The following is a 21,920-nucleotide window of genomic DNA, read 5'->3' on the forward strand; positions in this document are numbered from 1 at the left end:
CACTGGCTTCTCAACATATGTATCACAGGACACGTTTTTCATAGAACAACCTTTAATAGCTTAAAGAATCAGGTACAACAAAAGAGCAGGGGGGTTGGAGTCAGAAGGCCTTGCCTGGGTTCAGGTTCGGAATCCTCACATTCACCTTTGTCTCCTTGGGTAAGTTACTTAGCCGTGGTTTCCTCATCAGTAACATGAAGGTAATGACAAATGACCTCACACAGGATTTTTGTGAGTGTTAAAACGTGCTGGATATGAAAGCACTTGGCATACGTGTGAGATATTTATGAAAGGAGAGACTTTGTTTAGGTGCAAAATTCACTCAGGTAGTACACCTCGTGATGAAGAATAATCATGTCGATACTGACAGGCTCAGAAGCTGCCCTTCCCTGTCTGTGGCTCTTCAGGATGTGCCAGGACCAGCATATTTGGAATGAAATGTCAGGAGTCTGTGACAGTTAAATAATGGAGGATGCTTTTGAATTAATATGTGCTTTTAAGAAAATATTTAAGAATCTTGCAGCAAAATACAGGATGAATGAGAGAGGAGAGGCTTAAGGTTTGGCTCCGTCCCTCTACCTACAGAGTAAAGCCATGAGTTAGAAAGTTGCTAAAGATGCAGCCGGCGGGCCTGGGTGGGCCAACAGTCTGGGGACAGAGACACTGGGATGGGACTGAGACCCATTCCAAGGAGGTGTTGTTGGGACCAGATGCTCTCTAAGGCAGGGGTCCCCAACCCCCGGGCCACGGACCGGTACCAGTCTGTGGCCTGTTAGGAACCGGGCCGCACAGCAGGAGGTGAGCAGCAGGTGGGCGGGCGGGCGGGCGGGCGAGCGAAGCTTCATCTGCCACTCCCCATCGCTCCCCGTCGCTCCCCATTGCTTGCGTTACCGCCTGAACCATCCCCCCACCCCCGGCTCCGGGAAAAAACTGTCTTCCACGAAACTGGTCCCTGGTGCCAAAAAGTTGGGGACCGCTGCTCTAAGGGATCTATGTGTGTGGCTTGGGAGGTTTGCTTTATAAACTTGAGTCCTTTTCATGTACACATAAGAATTAACTCCTGCGTATTCCAAATAACTTTAAATACCTTGGGGTTTTGTTTTCTTTATGCATTATATGAAGAGTTCTTAACTTGGATACCATAGACTATTAGGAGTGATACAGGGCCAATGGCTATGCTTTAAGGGTCCAGAAAGTCCCTGAAATTAGAAACAAAATTTTGTGTGCACATGCCTATTTGCATTTTTATAGAGAAGAAAGTTCTAAACCACAAAGTGGTCTTTTCGTCTCTGTGGATTATATAAATCACATACAGGATAAACTCTCTGGCCAGCAGAGTTCACTCTACAAGTAATGATTGGACAGGGGCTTGGGCACTCCTGTGAACCTCCTGGGCTTCAGTGACTGGTCTGAGGCACTTGGCTGTACTGCTTCATCAGCAAGACTTTGATTTTGCTTGGTCCTCCAGCTCTAGGGAGCTGTAGCTTCTCTGTGATTCCTCCTTCCTCTTTGGCACGCAAAGTCCTTGAAACCTGCTGTGGATGCCGCTGTAAATCCTGGGTCACCTGGGGGCGGTTGACACGACTTTCACAATTACACAAACGGAGCAAGCGATGTGAACATGAGATAACTCAAGCCCCTCGCATTTCAGCAGGCACTTATTGGACACTTGCTGGTGCCATGCTCTGTGCTAGGACCTAGGTGTCGGGAGGTGATAGAAGATAAAAAAGGATGTCAAACAGCCCCTGACTTTCAGGAGCTTCCTGTCCAGTGGACTAAGACAAATGAACATCTCATTATAATATAAGCAATAAAAAGGAAATGACAGAGAATTGTGGCCCTTATATTGTTTGAGCTGTACTCTAACACTAATGCTCTACAAGACTGAGCCTTCCCTGGTGTTCTTAGGTCTCTTGATTTATTCATCTAACAAATATTGATGGTGTGCCTATCACGTGTCAGGCACTGTACAGGTACTAGGGATCCACTGGCAAGCAAACACAGACAGGGTTCATGGCTAGCGTGTAGACTGACATTAATTAAGTCAGATATCACACATATATGCAGAAATGTAAAATTACAACTGAGATATGAGCTCTAAGAATGAGAAACATGGTGCTGTAAGAGAGGTCAAAGTCAAGGCAGATTTGACCTTGTCAGAGAGATCTCTGAAGGCTTCTCTAAGGAAATAACACCTGACTTAAAAAAAAAAAAGGGAGTTAACTAGATGAAAAAGGTAAGGACAGGAAGGGAACTCAGACACCAGGAATAGCACGTACAAAGGCCCAGTGGCAGGGAATAGCCTGGTGCCTATTAGTATATAAAAGAAAGTTCAGTGAGACTGGAATCCAGAGAGTGAAGTGCACTGTGCAAAATGAGGCTGGCCCAGTACATGGGGAGCTTTGTAAGGCAGGTTGGGTTGTGGTCTTTATCCTAAGTTCAGTATCAAGTTGTTGAGGTGTTTCAAGCAGGAACATGACAAGCCATTTTGATTAGGCAGATTAGGGAAGATTTTACACAGTAGGTAGCTTTGGAGCTGACTTTTGGGGAATGAGTTGGAGCTCAATTGTTAAAGAAGAGGAAAGACCTTTATGGGAACAGAGAAGATGAAAAACAAGGCAGAGTGAAAGTTGACCCAGTGCCTTGGGAGTGGTAAGCTGTAGTTATGAGGGAAGCTTCATGGCCTTGGAGGAATGATTGGAAAAGTTAAGTGAAGCCAAACCATGAAGAGCTGAGATGTTTGCTGTGCTGGAGCATTTAGGCTTTATTGATGGGAAGTCAGAGTTTTTAAGGAAGGGTATAGCCTGATGTTACCTGCATGTTGAGTCCTGAGAATTCCATCAGAAGCTCCCCAGTCATTTCTAGCCTCTGGTTTCTGTCTCTAGTTTTACAGGTGAGGATTTTTACCAAAGGTTGCCATTTGGCTAATCAGAATACTTAACATTGTTGGAGCAGAAACTGTCACTTGATTCCATTTGTGACATGGGCTGTCTTTGGTTGTCACTTTCTATTGGGGTTGGTCACCTTGATTCCCATTGAACTGAAGAACTGAAATAGTATCCTAATCCACTAGAGGCACTGAGATCTGGAAGTTCTCCTCCTGCTCTGCCATCATTTATGGATGAGGCTGCACTAGGGAAGTTTCCCAAGCAAGGAAATAGGAGCTAAACTTTATTATGCATCTGGAGAATCTATTTTGTGTGATAGCAGCATTTTGAGAATTCTGGTCCACTGAAACAATTTGGAACTTTTAAGCTCCCACCTTGTGGAGAAACTGTAAATGTCTTCTTGTGTTTGGCAATGGTTTAGCCTGGAGAATGCACCTAGAAGATACCAAATGCTCGAGCCACTGCAGAAGAAAGTAACTCTTCTGTGAAGGGAATGGGAGGACCCATTTGTTAAGCATAAATTGTAGATTGGAATAAAGGTTAGAAATAAGCCATGGAAATAAAGCAAAAATATATACATGCTCAGTATTTCTTCCTATGACGTGCTCTTTTTTTTTTCAGCTTAAAAAAATTCTTGTCACTTTATTTTTTTTTTAATTGGGGTACAGTTGTTTTACAATGTTGTGTTAGTTTCTACTGCACAGCGAAGTGGAGTTCCCAGTGCTATACAGAAGGTTCTCATTAGTTATCTATTTTATACATATTAGTGTATATATGTCAATCCCAATCTCCCAATTCATCCCACCCCCCCCTTTCCCCCCTTGGTGTCCATACGTTTGTTCTGTACATCTGTGTCTCTATTTCTGCCTTGCAAACCGGTTCATCTGTACCATTTTTCTAGATTCCACAAATATGCGTTAATATACGATATTTGTTTTTTTCTGACTTACTTCACTCTGTATGACAGTCTCTAGGTCTATCCACATCGCTACAAATGACCCAATTTCTTTCCTTTTTATGGCTGAGTAATATTCCATTGTACGTATGTACCACGTCTTCTTTATCCATTCGTCTGTCGATGGACATTTAGGTTGCTTCCATGACCTGGCTATTGTAAATTGTGCTGCAGTGAATATTGGGGTGCATGTGTCTTTTTAAATTATGGTTTTCTCTGGGTATATGCCCGGTACTGGGATTGCTGGGTCATATGGTAATTCTATTTTTAGTTTTTTAAGGGACCTCCAGACTGTTTTCCATAGTGGCTGTATCAATTTACATTCCTACCAACAGTGCAAGAGGGTTCCCTTTTCTCCACACCCTCTCCAGCATTTATCGTTTGTAGATTTTCTGATGATGCCCATTCTAACCAGTGTGAGGTGATACCTCATTGTAGTTTTGATTTGCACTTCTCTAGTAATTAGCGATGTTGAGCATCTTTTCACATGCCTCTTGGCCATCTGTTTGTCTTCTTTGGAGAAATGTCTATTTAGGTCTTCTGCGCATTTTTTGATTGGGTTGTTTGTTTTTTTGATATTGAGCTGCATGAGCTGTTTATATATTTTGGAGATTAATCCTTTCTCCATTGATTTGTTTGCAAATATTTTCTCCCATTCTGAGGGTTGTCTTTTCGCTATGACATGTTCTGAAGATGAAGTATGAGCAGACAGGGAAATGCCCTAAGTATTGTTTTGAGATATTTGAGATTTTATCTATATGCGTAATACTACTTTAAAAAATTATGTGTATTGTTTGAGAGTTGAGGAAGATTTTTCCCTTTGAGGTATCTAAAGAAGAGAAGGAATGAGGATGGGAAGTAGCTTTTATTGAGTATCTGATAGATACAGGGCATCCCACGTACAGTATATGACCTATCCTCATGACAGCCCTGCAAATAAAGCTGTATTACTCGTTTTGTAGATGAGGTGAGGACATGCAGCTCGTAAGTGGCAGGGCTAAAATTTGAATTTAGGTCTGACTGTCTCCAAGTACTGTGCCTTTTGCATTATTCCAATCTTACAGATGAAAACCTGGAAACAGAGATTTCATCGCTTAGATGATAGTGCTGGCTCTCACGTCAGGTTGTCTGATCCTATGGCCTCTGGAGAAAATGGGGTGAGGTCCAAATAATCATCATCATCATATCTAATGTGCATTGAGCACTATTCTAAACTCTTCACAGGTTTTATCTCATTTAATTCTCACAACAACCCTATGAGGTAGGGACTTGTATTATTCCTACTGCATAGAAGAGGAAACTGAGGCAGAGAGCTGAAATAATGGACCCATGCTCGCATAGACAGGAAATGTTAAGTCTGTGACTCTAACTGGGGCAGTCCGAGTCTAAAACCTGTGGTTATAGCCACCTCGCCACACAGCGGATCTTCCCACAACTTACCCCAAGAAGCTCTTTGAAAAAAGCCCTGTTCCTACTGAGACTGATGCTCTGTTTTCTCACCGACACAGCTCGCTGGTCCAGTGTTTCCTTTTATTTCCATTTTGTCCCGCGTAGAAAGATGCTGCTTAAGCATGTCATTATCAGGCTGTGGGAAATGCCCTGAACGCGTTCTCCTTGACCAGCCCCTAATTCAGGGCGTTTTGTTCTAAGCATCCTGGAAGGATTTCACTAAGCTTAATTTATGGGGCCATACGCCATAAAACACAGTTCCTTTTTGGGTAAGTTTCATTTACTGACTTGCAGGATAGATGACTCATAAATAAATTGTTCCTATTCCTTGTCGATTGCTGTCCCTATCTTTGGGAATGCATGGTTGCCTTAAATATCTGCAAAGAAAAGAAATTGGATTCTGTGTTAGTGACACTGCTGGTTCTCTCTCTCTGACATATTCTGAATATTTTACCCTTTTTTTTTCCAGCCTGGGAATCTTTATAGTCCTAATATTCCTTGTATGGTGCTTTATGCAAAATGATGTTATTAATATTAAAATGATAAATATTGTGACTCTTGAAATGATATGTTTTGATCACACTTTAACTGTGGCAAAAACACTTTTTTGGGATCCTTTCAAATGTTGTTATAACCTTATATTCACATGCCTACACAGATATGGGTCATCTGGGCTGACATTTAAAAAGATGAAATCCAGCTAATTCACGCACAATAGTCTTTGATATAAATTACAAGGGGACAACAATTTTCTGCCTCTGATGAATGTCTGGTAGGTATGTTTCAAAAGAAATTTTCATCTTTCCTTTTCACTGGGACATGAAGCAAGTCTTAAATGGATTTTTGGACATTGGCTCACCCAGCTGAATTTTTGTGTTAACGTGGCCTTAACTTGTCAGACAGAGGCTCCCTCCAACCTCAGGAGAGAGAGCTGTACCCAGTGGCTGTGGCACCACCACTATCTGACAAAATAAAATGAGGTTAGGACGGGGAATCAGGGGCCCAGTTGCTAACACCAGCTTAGTTAGGAAGATCCACTGAATGACTGGGGCAACTTCCTTCCCCCTGAGCCTCAGTTTCCGCATCTACACACTAAAGGGCTTGAATTAGATAGTTGCTAAAGACCCTTCTGGTAGTAAACATTCCATGATTCTATGGCTCTTGATAATGGCCATGGGTGAAATCCACAAAAGCTTTCTTCCTGAATGCTTAATGTAGAATTAATACTTTTTCAGTTACCGTCTTCTCTAGTTTTTCCTTGGAGCAAGAAAAGGAGATAGGAATTTATGGGACTTTCTACCCCTGAAAATACAAATAATATATATATTATATTATTAAAATATAATAATATAAGAAAACCCATTTCTTATTCTGTGCCTATAGGTACCTGTAGAGAGGTAGGTCCTTTGCTCTTTCTAACCTTTAACTTGCAAGGAAGATATTAATTGTCCCATTTTACAGATGAGGAAACCAAAGTGCAGAAAGGTGAAATCACTCGCCCAAACTCACACAGTTACCAAGTGGCTTAGCAGAGAGTAAAAGTTATACTTCATGTTGACCATGAGGACCTTCTTTACACGGTGTGCAGATGTGGCATTGCCAGACTCTACTCCCCAGAGTCAAGGTCACTACCAGGGTTCCCTGCTCTCTGACCCAACTCACCTGCTTTCCATAGCTTTCCTTCAGATGCTCTGTGAACTGGGAGACTGGGTGTCCCACAGATGCATGTAACCACAGCTTCTGACTATTGGCCAGCTTTTCTTTAGCTTCTTTACTAGTTTCCTAGGGCTGCTGTAAGAAATTACTACAAAATACGTGGCTTAAAATAATAGGAGTTTATTCCCGCACAGTTGTATTGTCCAGAAGTCTGAAATCAAGGTGTCAGCAGGGCTGCGCTCCCTCTGAAGGCTCTAGGGGAGAATCCTCCCTTGCCTCCTCCAGTTTCTGTGGCTTCAGCATTCCTTGGCTTGGGGCTGCTCATCTCCAACTTCTGCCTCTGTCTCCACGTGGCCTTTTCCCCTGTATGTTAGGGTCACAAATCTCCCTCTGCCTTTCTCTTCGCTGGATTTAAGGCCCAATTCTAGGATGATCTCATCTCAAGATCCTTAACTAAATTACATCAGTGAAGACCTTTTTCCACATAAGGTCACATTTACAGGTTCTGGGGGTTAAGACATAGACATATCTTTTGGGGGCCACCATTCAACCTGTTTCAGACCTGGATGCCACCAGCTGGGCTCAGCCAGAGGAGATGCATTCAATGAGCAAAGGCATAAATGCAGGCAAAAGGGACATAGGGAAGAACCACATAGGGTAGAGAAGGAGCAGGAGACAGATGTAGAAAAGGAGGGGATCTGCACCGTTGGCACATCAGGGGCCGGGACTGTGGGATAAAAGCCCACACCAGACTCCAGCTGTCAACAGCCAAGATATATTGAGTTTTTACTCTGTGAGGTTGTACAGGGAAGTCAAGATGTTTGAGCCAATGGTGGGACCCGGAGTTTGCCAACTAGCGGCAGGAATTACCAAGGGGAAAAAGCCCAGGATGCGAAGCATGCTGAAACCCAGGTGACACCGCCATGGTGAAAGCTGGTAGGAAACTAGGATGGAGTTGGACGGTGACTGGAGAAATGGTTTCAAGTCCAAAATTTTCTCAGCAAAGGATAGAACAATGAGCACTCAGCAAGACAGGCTAGGATTGGAATTCATCACTGTCATTGGTAAATAATATCGTTAGTAGTATTAACAGGTACCATCTGTGGAAAGCTTATTGTATATGAGGAGGCTCTGTGCTAAACATTTTTACTGGCATTATCTTATTTAATTCTCACAACAGCCCTGTGAGGTAGGCACTATTCTTCAAAGGAGAATTTGAGACTCAGAGAGGTTCAGGAACTTGCCTTTATTTCACAGCCCATGAGGGGCTGGTATTCACATCCTGGGCACTATGAGTTCAGTGTCTCTCCCTCAGTCCCTGCCTGAGGATATGGGTGCAGATCTGCCCATATCTGGCAGGGCCCAGCTGGTGCCTGGGGACCACAGGGGACACAGAGCCAGCCCCTGGGAGAGGGGAGACATCAAGAATTAGGGCCTCAGTCAGAGAGCTGGGGTTCAGGGTAGAGCCTCAAGCTGGGAATGAGTCAGGGAAGCCAGCTGGACCCTTGGGTGAGGATCGAGGCTGAGACCAGTCTCGCAGACCAGGCTCACACCAGAGATGTCAGGGGCTGTCACGGACCTCACAGCTTGTGACTTGCACATGGAATAGTGGGGGCAGTAAGACAGGCTTCTTGCAAGGAAGTAGCCTGATGATGGGGCATGCAGAGACCATCTCTTTTAGGAGTTTCCTAAAGTAGGGAGTGAGCTCTTTCAGTTATTTTTGCTTCAAACTCAGATCACCTCAAGAGCAGGTTGGAGGCAAGAGAATGGGCTGGGGGTGACAGGTAATAGCGCACCCAGCTCTGAGGAGCTAAAGAAGGCTGAGGAAATGAGGCAGCAGCTGAAAGGCACAAGGATGTCTTCATCTATGTGCCTGTGCTTGTGTGTTTATCAAGACTGGGAGGGAGATGGGGGCGTGGCTCTCTTTTTTGATAACTCAGGTAGAGGCAGGGGACTCTCACCGCAATTTCTCCCAAGTTTCCCTCTGGTCTCTAGAGCCTACCATCTTGGAGTCTCTCTACTTCTCCTATAAAAAGTTAAAGCCTATGCAAGTCCTCACAAGAGAATTTCTCAAAATGAACTTATTAGCACTTTAGTCGTATAAATAAGTATTTTAATTTTTGTGGCGCACATTAAAGTTGGTGGATGGGAGACTGTCAGAATTCTTAATCGTCATGAAATATGCTCTTAATAATCAGTCTTATTAAATCTAAATGAAACGCCTGTATGAGGCCCTATTTTAGTATTTTCTGAACTCACTGCAGCTTTTTCATCTCAAACAGCAAGCAGAGTCATTCTAAATCATCATCAAATTAACTATTTATGCTCCCTTTCACCAACGTTCCTTCCTCCCCCGTTCTGCCTCTCCACCACCCTCTCCACAAATCTCATGTTTTATAGATAAATAATCAGCTCTTGCAGCTCGGCAGAGGACACCCTTGGAGCACTGGAAGGGAGAGAGTCAGTCACAGGGCAGGACCATCCCCTGAAGCTCCAGGAAGTCCAGGGGAAGCATCTCCTCGGAGGATGCTACCCTGAATGAGAGGTCCTGGGCATCAGCAGGTGGAGAGCATCCCCCAGAGCGCAGCCTCTTCCAAGAGAGACGTCTGATTTGCTTCCTCAGTCAGCTTCTCTTGGCAGAAGGCCAGTGACAAGGTAACGCCTCATCTCAATTTCCTTCAGATGTGATTTGGAAGAAAGTAGCCGACCAGCTTTTCAAGACCTTATCTTTTTTTTTTCTTGCTTTTTGGAGGCTGAGTGGAAATTTTTCAATGCAGAGATCTGAGCTGGCCAAAAGCATAGTGGCAGATACAATGCAATGTCATTTTCAAGTCTGGACAAGATTATAAAAGTGTCACCCATGACTTTCTAAGGAGCAGGGAGCAGGAGAGCTCAGAGGTGACATCTTCTAAGTGGGGACAAATTCTCCCCTTTCCTTACTTTGAGAAAATGAGTTGGACTTGTACTAAAGGACAAGGGAAGGGATAATGAAGTAGTGTGTCGTGGGAGTATACGGGGTGATTTCTTATCCTAAGGTAACTGTTGTGCCACTGGAGACCCTACCCGAGACTCTGAAGCTGTCATATGAGCTCGGGCAGGGAGGTGGAAGCCGTCTGCCCAGCTTAAGTCTTTGGTGCCTTTACTCCCCTCCATTTATCAGAACAGCCTGGGCCTGAAGCCCTCCCCTTTCTTCAGTCCTTCTGTCATTTGTTGTTACCTTCTCCCTCCTCCAGGCGGGGGCAGCTGAAGGTGGACCTTTGATCAGGGCTGCCAGTTTTAGGTTCAGAGGTGGCAAATGGTGTAGGGGCAGCCAAATGTGAAGAAGCCTTTATGCTTTTCAAGGGAAACATCGACTATGTTTCCCTTGAAAAGCATAAAGGCTTCTTCACAAGCACTATGAACACTGAAGTTCCTCGTCTACTTCCCCATCTTGAAAATGGGGTGTTCTCCCCAGTAGTGGGGAGTGGGAGGGAAGTAGAGAAACTCTGAATACCACCATCCCTCCTCTGTCCCTCACAGGTAAGTACACTAAGGCCAGGGGTGGTGCAGCCATTTCCAAAGTGACACCGTTGTTAGCACAGAATCCAGATCATTCTTCACAGCTCCTGGTTCTGAACCTAGTACATGACCTATGGGAACCTGATATTCCTCTTATTCTTCCTCAGTTCAGCCTTCCCTAATCCCTTCTCAACACATCTGGGTTCTCTTTTGGCATCTGAGCCACAGAGGCATCTTGGAATTTGGAAGAGTCTTCCGCTGTGGTGTCTGATCTGGGCTTGAATCTTATATCCACTACTCACTGATGAGCGATCTTAGTCAAGCTAGATAACTTTTCCAGGTCCCAGTTGTCTCATCTTATTTAAAATGAAGATAATAATAATGTCTCCCTCCCAGGATTACATGAGAAAATGCATGTGAATTTCCTGACCCATGGTAGGCATTCAGTAAATGCTACTTCCTTCTTTTCTTCCACGACAACAAATGTAATCAATTAAGGGACAGGATTCTGGATTGTGTTTGGCATCTTTTAGATGCTGCCGTTACACAAACAAAGATGTTTGAGCCTGGACTTGGCACTACTCTTTTGTAAACTGAAGTTGTCATTAAGCTGAAAGGAGCACAGTATGTCAAGTTCAGCTATTTTTATGCCAGGGAGAAATATGCTTGTCATTTAAGGACACAGACCCTCATCATAAGGAGTTGAGAAGGAATGTTCCCAAGAGCTCACATGAGGCAAACCAGGGCCTTCGCATGAGTTCACCTTGTGCCTTGGGAATGTGATGGCTTCTGTTTTTCTCTGACCTGGCTCGGAGGAGCCAGAGGCCCATAGCACAGCTGAAGCACACGCTCTGAGGGCCTTGCAGGTGGCCAGCTACCAGAACGTACCTGAGTCCTCATTCGTCTCAGCCTTATACCGGGGTGCCACTCCAGCTGCCTGGGCAACCTTGTAGTTTAAGTCTCTTCCCATCATTCATTTATTCATCAAACATTTATACGTGTTCCTTTTAATGTTAAGCCCCGGGGATGCAACAATGATTGTTAGAGCACCAGACAACCAAAATATTGACAGAATAATATTGCCTTTAAGTGATAGAAAGCTACATTGAAATATGTATAATTACCAAGCAACTAACGAAAACCACCGCACGTCAGCAAATATAAGAATGTCAGCAAATGGCTTTGCTGTCAAAATTGGTCATTTAGAAGGAAGAACTAGGTTTTGCTGAAATCACCTGTGCAGTGATGGAAAAAGAATTGGATTGCAACCCAGGGTAGCTAGGTCTAAATCCTGCCTTTTGGTTCTGGTTAAGTTACTTAGCTTGTTTGAGCCCCAGTTCCCTCCTGTATAATACGGGAGCCATAAACACTTTCTTTATGGTTTCGTTAAGAAGATTAAAGTTAGAGAAGTTCATGAAAACATGAGGTACAGGGCCTGATACCAACAAGTGCTCAGTGAGCGGAGGCTGAAACCGAGTGTGGAGAGGCTGCGGAGAGGGTCAGAAGCTTCAAACAAATCTCTCATCAGATAAGGTTCAGGCAGCGTGACTTAGAACAGATGGCTCTTTAATTATCCAAATGAAATTGGATGAAAAATCCACCCTGGAGATTTTTAGGTGAATTTAGATCCTGGATCTACGCTTCAGTATTTTAGCTCCTTTATTTGACCACCCACTGTGTAGAGTTGTTTTCCCTTTAATTTATCCAACATTTGCTTCTTTCAAACTCCAAGGGGAACCTTTTGTTCTTGTGGACCTTAATTCTCTATTGATACAAGGAGTCAAGAAGACTATGGGCAGAAGAATTGAATCGCTGTGAAGCTTCACGTCAGTATCTGCCTCAAGTATCTTCTTCTGGGGCCAATTTAAAGTACAAACCAATTTGTCCTCAACTTCCTCAATTTTCCTACTGCCCTTAGCCCTATTCCTGTCCCACAAAGCATCCTGCTATTGATTTCAGTTGATATCAGGAAGTCAGGAGGTCATAGGCTGGGAAAATGACAGCGAGTTACTGTCAGAGCCCGGCAGCGTCCCCCATCTTCTGGCTCCTGGCCCAGGGCTTTTCTTCCTTCAGTCACTTAGGTACCCTTTGGTGTTCAGGTGCCCAGGTCTGGCATTTCCTCTTACCTGAACTCTCAGGAAGAGCACACCTCCACATCAGCCTCCCCACCTTGCATTACCCCTCATCTGTCTTGGAGAAATACTTTATTCACTGCAATCTGGAAAGGAACACCCCCCCCCAAATTTATTCTGCAAAATAGGATCAGTGCATCCCCACGGAGGAGACTCAACAGAACCTAGGATTGTTTTACTCCCCCATCCCCGCCCCTCCATTGTCATTGATACTGGCATTCTTAAAAAACCCAATCACATAGCAATTACATAGCAATTTATGCTTTTTAAGTCATTTTTTACATACATTATTCTGGTGCTCACAAAGCATTATGCAGCAAGTGTGGCATTATTACCCTTTCTTAACAGATGTGGTAAAAGCACAGATGTATGCAGTGACTCCCCTCAGCTCACACAGCAAAGCCAAGGTGGAGCAGAATCTAGCACCCAGGTCCCTGACTTCTGGCCAGGATTCCAGGCCACACCTCTCTCAAGGCACCAGTACTCTTTAGGGAAACTCAGGCACCAGCTCTTGGCATAGCTCTTTGCAATTCCTCTCCAGCTCCTCCACCACCCCTGTGCACACTTGCAGGCCTCTTTCTTCCAGGAATGATTACACAGAAAATGGGAGCTGACAATGATAGATGGACTTTTCCATTTTCTGCTAACGCGGCTGTGAAGTCAGAGCCCATTTTAATGAATGTCCATTAAGGTCAAATTTGGAAAGCAGGTATTAAGAGTCATTGCCGCTAATTACGCCCTGAGAGCTCTATTTGTATTTTCAAATTGGATAAAAAGGTTAGTAAAATGGAACGTTTCAGCACAGGCTGACTCCTGGTTTGCTCTCCAAGTTTTCGGAAACCATCAGCTGCCCAAACTTGCTGAGAAGTAAAGTTCTGTCTTGTTCCTGCTCCTGCCTCACAGGTGAGCCAGCGCCGCGAGGAGTGGCTGCCTTTTGAATCCTGTCAGTCTCTGGCAGATCCGATTACATCTGGGACCCTTAAGAGTACTTAAAGGGAAAGGCGCTGGTCTATTTTAATCCTGCTCCGTCTAGAAACTAGAAACTGTAAGGAGAGTCTTCCTGCTGACAGGTGGCTCCATAAAAGTCGTCCATCTGCTGCTAATTATGGCAGAGAGAAAATTCACACAGCCGAGTTTTCAGTTTATTTGCTAAAGATCTCCAAAGGTGTAACTGTCTTCCCAGATCACAAGGCCATTCACAGCATTACATCTATAGAGCCTGTTAATTATTTAAATAATTTAAAACCCAGGGCGGCAGGGAGCATTTAACAGAAGTCGGGCCGGGTGAGGGCTGGTTGGATGTTCTATGGTGGCAGAGGGAGTCTGCACTCACAGGGTTTTGTTCTTCTCCTTCTTTCCGAGGGAAACTCAGAGAGGGGCCCAATTAGGCAGAATCAGCCCTATTTCAATCTTGATTTGTTTTGATTCCCAAACTCCAGTTCACCCCGGTCTCCGGATTGCAGTCTTATCTGTAAAATGTGTACAATGTTCCAACTACCTCACCCAGAAGGCTGCTGCGATCTTGGAATAGGATAACTTATTAGAAAGTGCAATGTACAGAGTAATATAGTATGTAAAGATTTTCAGACCCATTAAATAAATAGAAATGATTAAGTCGGATAGATCAGATGATGAAATAATTTAACAATAGAAGAACAGATAATTTTTCCTTTCCTGTAGTTTTCTTTCCTTTCGTCCATGCAGACAGCAGTAGAATTCAAAAGTTGCTTCCGTATCTGTGAATATATATGTATATATATGCCTTTTTTTTTTTTTTTTTTTTACTAATTCCACAGTAATAGGTTTACATTGTATTTTAGTCATTGGTTTATGGATCCATCTCCCTTTACTGGATTGGGAGTGCTTTGAGGATGGGAACAATGTCTTACCCTGTTTATTCATATTCATGCTCCTAGTGCCTAGCAGAGCCTGATACATAGTAGATGTTCAATATATGTTAAATTGAAGAGCCTAGACATTAAGCAAATGAAACAAATGTGATTTTACTTTATGATGAAGTTATGTTCAACATTAACCTTAATAACTGGCACTGAATCTGTCAAATTCAATCATTTTTGACATATTTGATGATCTTTGTGCACGTGCTAGAAATTCTGTAAAATCCGTTTCAAAAAGACATATAGCTCCAAGTTGGGTGTGATGAGCTGGAACCCTCCTGATCTGTTCTCTAGATTCTGTCCTTGGCCTTTATGCTTCACCCTACATCAGAGACTGGCTTTCAGGTATAAAGTAAGGGTAGGATAGGGTTAATCAAGTGACTTAGGTTACATTGAATATTCGCTGGTAGCTTTAACTGGGAAGCCAGAAACTGGTTCCTAGTCTAATAATTTGCAGAGTATGCAGAAAATGCATGAATAAAATGGACTAATTCTACATGAAAATGGTAGCAGAGTGAGACAATGGTGAGGTCAGAGGATGAGTCCACCTCATCGGACAAAAGCTGTGCCAGGTCACCCCTGACTCTATCTGGCTCAATTGTTGACTTGGATTTGGATGTCCTTTAACCTAAACAATATTTTTGGAATACAGTTCATATGGTTTTCCATGTATTCTCGCTCCCATGGAGGGTAGGTTGGGAAAATAATTTCTTTTATGACATCATAAAAATGATGTCAACCCGGATAACAAGGAAAAAGTCTTTAAAAGGGCTACAAAGGGACCAGCTGACTAATGAAAAGATTTTTATTCCAAAATGTCCTATTAGATAAACCTGGTTGCATTAGCTGTTGATTTTATTTTTAAAATGTTTTATTATGCCTCTGCTCTTTGCAGACTGTCTACTTCTGGTTGCTCAACGCTCCTCTATTCTTGGAAATGTTACATGTACGCAGAGACTGCAAAGCAGGCACTAGTTTGGGATCGGCCTCCTTGTACCCTGACGTTGTTGGGGATCTCAGTTTTGAACTCAGTTACCTCACTCGCCTTGCCTTTAGCACCTCCTGTTCTGATCTCACCAGCTTCTTGCCTCATGACCCCCATCCCTTGAAGCTGAGCTTCACTTGGCCTTGCTTCTCTGGCTTTGGTCCTTGGCTTCTTTTCTTGACCTCTCCCTCTAGTTATGCAGCCTGAGAGCCTGCTGGGCAACCTCTTCCTGCCTCTGTAGTCACTGAAAGCAGTACTTCTCTCCTGGTCCTTCTGGCCCCATGAGTAAGAGGTGGGCAAAACATGAGGTAGGCGAGCCTCGTGTGATTCTTCCTCCAATCTCTCCCACCTTCCAGTCTTTTCCATTCTCCATTGTACTCTTTCATAACTCCCATTGCAGGATTTTCCGAAATCTGATTGTGTTCAAAGCCTTACATATTTGATTGTAAGAGATATTGTTCTAGCTCTTTCTTCCCCCTTCCCCTATAGTTATTTATAAGACTTGAGGAAAATAAAAAAGGAGTTCCTACTTTAAAAAAGGTTGTGGAATATTTGATTCATAATCTGCATATCATGGACTAATAGTGATTATATATTGTTGTATGATATTCCTTGTTTATTGATACTGTCTCCCTAACTGGATGGTCAGTTACTTCCTTAGGTGAATCCTTCTCTCTTGTATCTCTCAAGTGTAGCACAGTCCCCACGCATACTATAGGACTAGGAAGTGTAAAAGTCACCATCATCTATCCATTAACTCCTGCTTGAGTGCTATTGCTACCACCAAACAGCTGCTGAGAATCATTCCCTTCTCTGACCTCATTACTTTAAGATGAGATCCTTTTGGAAACCAAAGACAATGAGGTTGCACTTTTGTTTTTCAAGAGGAGTTATTGGTGAGAGTATACCGTGCCTTAACATGGTATAATGATGGCTTATGTAGCCTAAATAACTATTTTTGGGTGATTTTCTGTTTGAGCAAAGATTGTTTCTGTGATAAAGTGAAGTATATATGTGTACAAAAAGGGATTTTTTTGGTAATTTTTTTTTTTTAACACTCCAATGTGTGGCTTGATGTTTGGAGAAAATACCTCCATTGTGACTACTCTGTGGGGCTATTGCCAAGGTACATTTTGCTTTGCTAGTGTAGAAATGGCCTTTCTGTGACCAATAAGAATTTCTTGGCAATCCTGAATCAAGATGTTCTTGCCAGAACCTAATTTGGGGAATTGTATTTTTTCTCACTAATTAACTCCATTGTTTCAATTAGGAAAGAACTTTTCCTTCCAGCCCAGAACACTGTCTCTGTAGAGGAAGATGGCTTTGAAATGTTTTCACGATGAAGGTGAGGATTTGTACTAAACTCACGCAGCCTCCCTTGTAACCAGAGTTTTGAGATGGCTGACCCTGTTTTTGAGGGTCAGTATGTTGGAATTAAAGAGTTATATACAGTTGAAAGTGATATCCAAAAAGTCCAGAAGAAGCGAAAAGGATTTGTATTATCTTCATCTTATGGATGAAGTCTCACTGAGGTCAAGTATGTTGTCCGGGCTCATTATGGTTAGAAAGTAGGAAAAATCAAGATTAGTACATAGGTCTCTTCCTTCCTTATCCAGGCAGAATAGTTCTAACTAGCTCAGGTGGAGCTCACATCCTTGCAACTGATCTCCTTTGAAGTTTGGTAACTAGCCAAGTTAATCAGTCATAAATTCTAAAACTCATAGCAGCTACTTCACCTTCTTGGTGCATAACTGAAGAGACACTTTGAACATATAGAACATAGTCAGCAATCTGTGATCTTTGGCTAGGAAATCTAAAATTACTTCCTCTCTATTAATACAAATTATGATAATTAACATTGGTGATTTATTTAACTGCTTTCTAGATGCATTAAGCTTTGGAAAAATAGCTATAAATATTTTGGTGATTTGTGATAGTAAATTAACTGCAGTACTGACTTAAGAATGATTTAGAGCCTTTTTGATCTATCGGCTCATTTCCCCAAATGACTTTGCTCCCTTGGGCCAGAAAAAAAATGTCACTATTGATACCTTCGCCTTTGACAGATGCTCTTCTGTTGCTCTGTCAAACCTATATTGAAGATTTTAACGTTCAAGAACAATGGTAGAATGTGAAAGATGTGAGTTTGAACTTTCTGAAGAGGCTCTGGGAGCTAATGGGAGAAGGGATATTATCAAGCCACCCTTTTCTATTCTCATAAGATTTCCTGTCTCACTTCACCCACGAATATTAGCTGAGCATAAGACACGGGATCTAGGGTCAGACACATCCTGCTCAAAATATGCTCTAACAGCAGCTTCAAGATTGTCAGTGTTGACACCAAAAGGGTAGGAAAAGAAACCAAAAAAAATTTATAGAGCCTCATAATATATTGTTCAACTGTTAATTTATAGGTTATCATCTCAGTTAATATCTCATCTTGATTCAATAATTTTCCTATGTTAAGTCCTGCCTGTATGAAAAACAATATCCTTTTATCTATTTCTTCTGAATCTACACCTGTGAAAACTTCATGTACTGTTGTTTATTCTGGTGTTGCTGGTTTAATTAGCTGCGGGATGGGGGTATGCTGGAAGAAGAGTAGCTGATGCTCCAGCCCCTGGTAAAGGTGGTCATCATGAGAACACTACATACGTGATATTTTCTCCTATTTTTTCCAAAGTTGCTAGTCCTGGGGTGCCGGGTTTGTCAGAGAACTGGAGCAAATGTTTCCTTCTCCTTGTTGTGATTCCTTGTCACCAGCATCCAGCTATCACAACTGATACCCAAATCCTTGTTCTTACTCAGCATTTTCTTCCTAATGATGGCTAGTATTGTGCTGATTTTAAGTAGCTGTGCCTTGATCAGTATCTTTTGGAAACAATGGTTTTTAAACCCACATGGTTTAAAACAATGGTTTTTAAACCATTGTTTAAAAACAATGGTTTTTAAAAAGGTTTACAACCTTTTTCTTATGTATTTGGAGAAGAGGATCTTCTAATTTAAGATTTATAGATTAAGTGCTATTTGAAAGACTGGACTATGTTGTAAGAACTTGGAGGTTAAGAATAGTTTCATTCATGGGCTTCCCTCGTGGCGCAGTGGTTGAGAATCTGCCTGCCAATGCAGGGGACACGGGTTCGAGCCCTGGTCTGGGAAGATCCCACATGCTGCGGAGCGACTAGGCCCGTGAGCCACAATTGCTGAGCCTGCACGTCTGGAGCCTGTGCTCCGCAACAAGAGAGGCCGTGATAGTGAGAGGCCCGCGCACCGCGATGAAGAGTGGCCCCCACTTGCCGCAACTAGAGAAAGCCCTCGCACAGAAACAAAGACCCAACACAGCCGTAAACAAATAAATAAATAAAAAGAAAATCTACCACCTTAAGGGATTCAAGGGCATGACTTCCCGTCTGACAGTCCAAGAGCTTTTAAAAAAAAAAAAAGAATAGTTTCATTCATGATTTTACACCTCATGGTGCCCAAAATAGTATTTAAAACATAGGAGATATACAATCAAAATTCTCTAAACTGAACAAAAGTAATGACTATGGCCTTCAGTGGTCATCAACACATTATCTAATGAGAGATGAAGAAATTGGTTTTAGAAAAGAAGCTGACACATGGTAGTAAGAGATGAAGTCATATATGGCTTCAGTGGATAATTTATTTCATTCATTTAACAGTCATTTACTGCATTCCTATTATGTTGCAGGCATTGTGCTAAGTTGAAAGAAACTAGAATGTAATTTGAAATTCTTTTGGGGGCAATCAGAATTACTTTAAAAAATATATATATTTTAAAAATTCTTTATTGAAGTATAATCTACATACAGTAAATTGTATAAATCTTAAGTGTACAGCTAGATAAACTTTTTATATTTATGCACCCAGGTACCCACCACACAGATCAAGTTACAGAATATTTTTACCCCTCCAGAAAGTTCCCTCATGCCCCTTCCCTGTTAATCACCATTGCTACAGAACTAACCGTATTCTAACTTCTACCAGCATATATTGGTTTTCCGTTCATGAACTTTATATAAAAGGAATCATATGGTGCATACTTTTTTGTGTCTGCCTTATTTTGCTTAACATACTGTTTTTCAGATTAATCCACTTTGTTGCATGTATCAGTAGTTTTTCTTTTTTAATTAATTGATTTATTGTATTCCCAGAATTACTTTTTGACATTCCTTAAAATGGCACTGGGAAAACTCTGGGAGATGGTCATGGCTATGATGTACTTTTTAAAATCTCCCTAGAGCCACCCATAAAAAAAAAAAAAAAAGACAGAGTAACTAGGATAGCAAAACCAAAAGCCATGTACAATAAAACTAAGTGAAAAGGTATCACCACAAATGCCAAATATTGATCAATATCAACTGGACCAGCATGGTAAGGAGAAAGTAGACAGGAAAGAAGAGGGGCTTCTTACGAACTGACTGAGAATTCCCAAGCTAACAACCGATGCTCACCAGGAAGCTCAGCATGCTAATCCAAGGAGAGCAGCCAAAACTGGAAAAGAAGTTAGCAGAGTAGAATTCATGGGTAAGGCTTGTGTTGCCAGAGCAATCTAGGACCTATGTGCTTTTGATACTGACCATCCAAGTCCTCCTTACAAGATGATTCCCCCAGGGAGGAGAAACTTCTGTGAATAGAATTCAAATTGGTTAGGTTGGGGACAATAGGAGCAAAGAAAAGAAGAAAAAAGTAGAGAAGGGGAGCATAGTCAGCACATCTCAGGAAGTATCAGGGCAAATGATTTTGAGCACTTAACAAAAATAACAGAAAAGGGAGCTGTAGAGCTATGACTCTAAGAATGCTATCCTGGTTCATCTTCTCCTTCTAGCACAGAAAAAGTTATTTCACTTAAAACAAGAAACAGAAAAGGATTGTGGGCAAATCTCATACAAATTATTGTAAGAAAAAAACCCTATCCCATACAAATTATTATAAAGACCCAATAAACATCCCTATAGACAATCAAAGAAAGCAGAAAAGCATGCCCACAATATAGATGAAAATTATAAAGTAATATTTCAAAGTAGATGTAAGAAAATAATAGAAGCTATGGAAGAACAACAAAAATATGAATTAGAAAAATTCAGAAATTATATGAATGGATAAAAGAGAAAAGGTAGTTTGAAAAAAATCTAGGACTTCCTTGGTGGTGCAGTGGTTAAGAATCCGCCTGCCAATGCAGGGGACATGGGTTCGAGCCCTGGTCCGGAAAGATCCCACATGCCATGGAGCAACTAAGCCCGTGTGCCACAACTACTGAGCCTGTGCTCTAGAGCCCGTGAGCCACAACTATTGGAGCCCATGCTCCTAGAGCCTGTGCTCGGCAACAAGAGAAGCCACCACAATGAGAAGCCCGCACACCGCAATGAAGAGTAGCCCCTGGTCGCCACAGCTAGAGAAAGCCCACATGCAGCAACGAAGACCCAACGCAGCCAAAAATAAAATAAATAAATTTTTTAAAAAGAAAAAAGATCTATCTAAACTGAGAAAATAATTAAAAATAAAATAAAATATTAGAAATGAGGACTTGATGAGAAGGAACACAAGAGTAAATAAACACCACAGAAAATTCCTTACGAGAAATAGAAGATGGAAAAGAGATAAAAAACTTTAAATCAAAAAGAAATTGAAAAATAAATAAAACAGATTAGAGCAGAAGTGATACAGAAGATAGGCAGTGAAGATCCAATAAGTGTACAAAAGAAGTTCCCCCAAAAGAAACCAAAGCATGGAACAGAATTAATATTAAAAACTCTAATTCAAACAAACTTTCTTGATATAAAAGGTAAATAAAAAATATACACTAAAATTTTTTTTTTTTTCTGGCAAAATCAATCCAATGTGGCCAAACGGGCTTAAAACTGAAAAGAAAAGGCTTCTCTGAGCATCCACACCATGATATTGAATCATTCACAAGAGAGGGTAAAAAATCAGATTGTCTTAAGTCTTTTCAAAAGCAATGCTTTACTATGTGAAGACAAGGGAGAAATAAATATATTTAGGATACTCAATGACATAAACAGTGAGCCAAGGAGTTTATACCCAAACTGATCTTCAGGTATAAAGACTGTAGCAACATGTGACATACATACTAGAATTCAGGGAACAGCTAAGGAATCTACCGAATGACTGAAGAGACATTGTCATAAGGATTGATGTCTAACAGTGGTATCAGAACGTGTGAAGATGAAATTACACATATATACCTCTGCATTTCTTCTGAAAACAAAAGGCTGGAGTAGAAAAGAAACTTTCAAGCAAATCTGAAACATAAGGTCAAGTATAGTTGAGGATAAACTGACATGTTCAACTAGTTCAAGTACTTCAGTATCAGAGACAAATTTATCATGGCTGAATCTCTCTTAAGGTAACCATTGGTTGTGAAAGATGAAGCTCCAAGTGCCACAATGGAGGAGTAGCCATAAGTCAGTATCAACA

Source organism: Eubalaena glacialis, chromosome 2 (assembly GCF_028564815.1).
Source record: "Eubalaena glacialis isolate mEubGla1 chromosome 2, mEubGla1.1.hap2.+ XY, whole genome shotgun sequence".
Lineage (NCBI taxonomy): Eukaryota > Metazoa > Chordata > Mammalia > Artiodactyla > Balaenidae > Eubalaena > Eubalaena glacialis.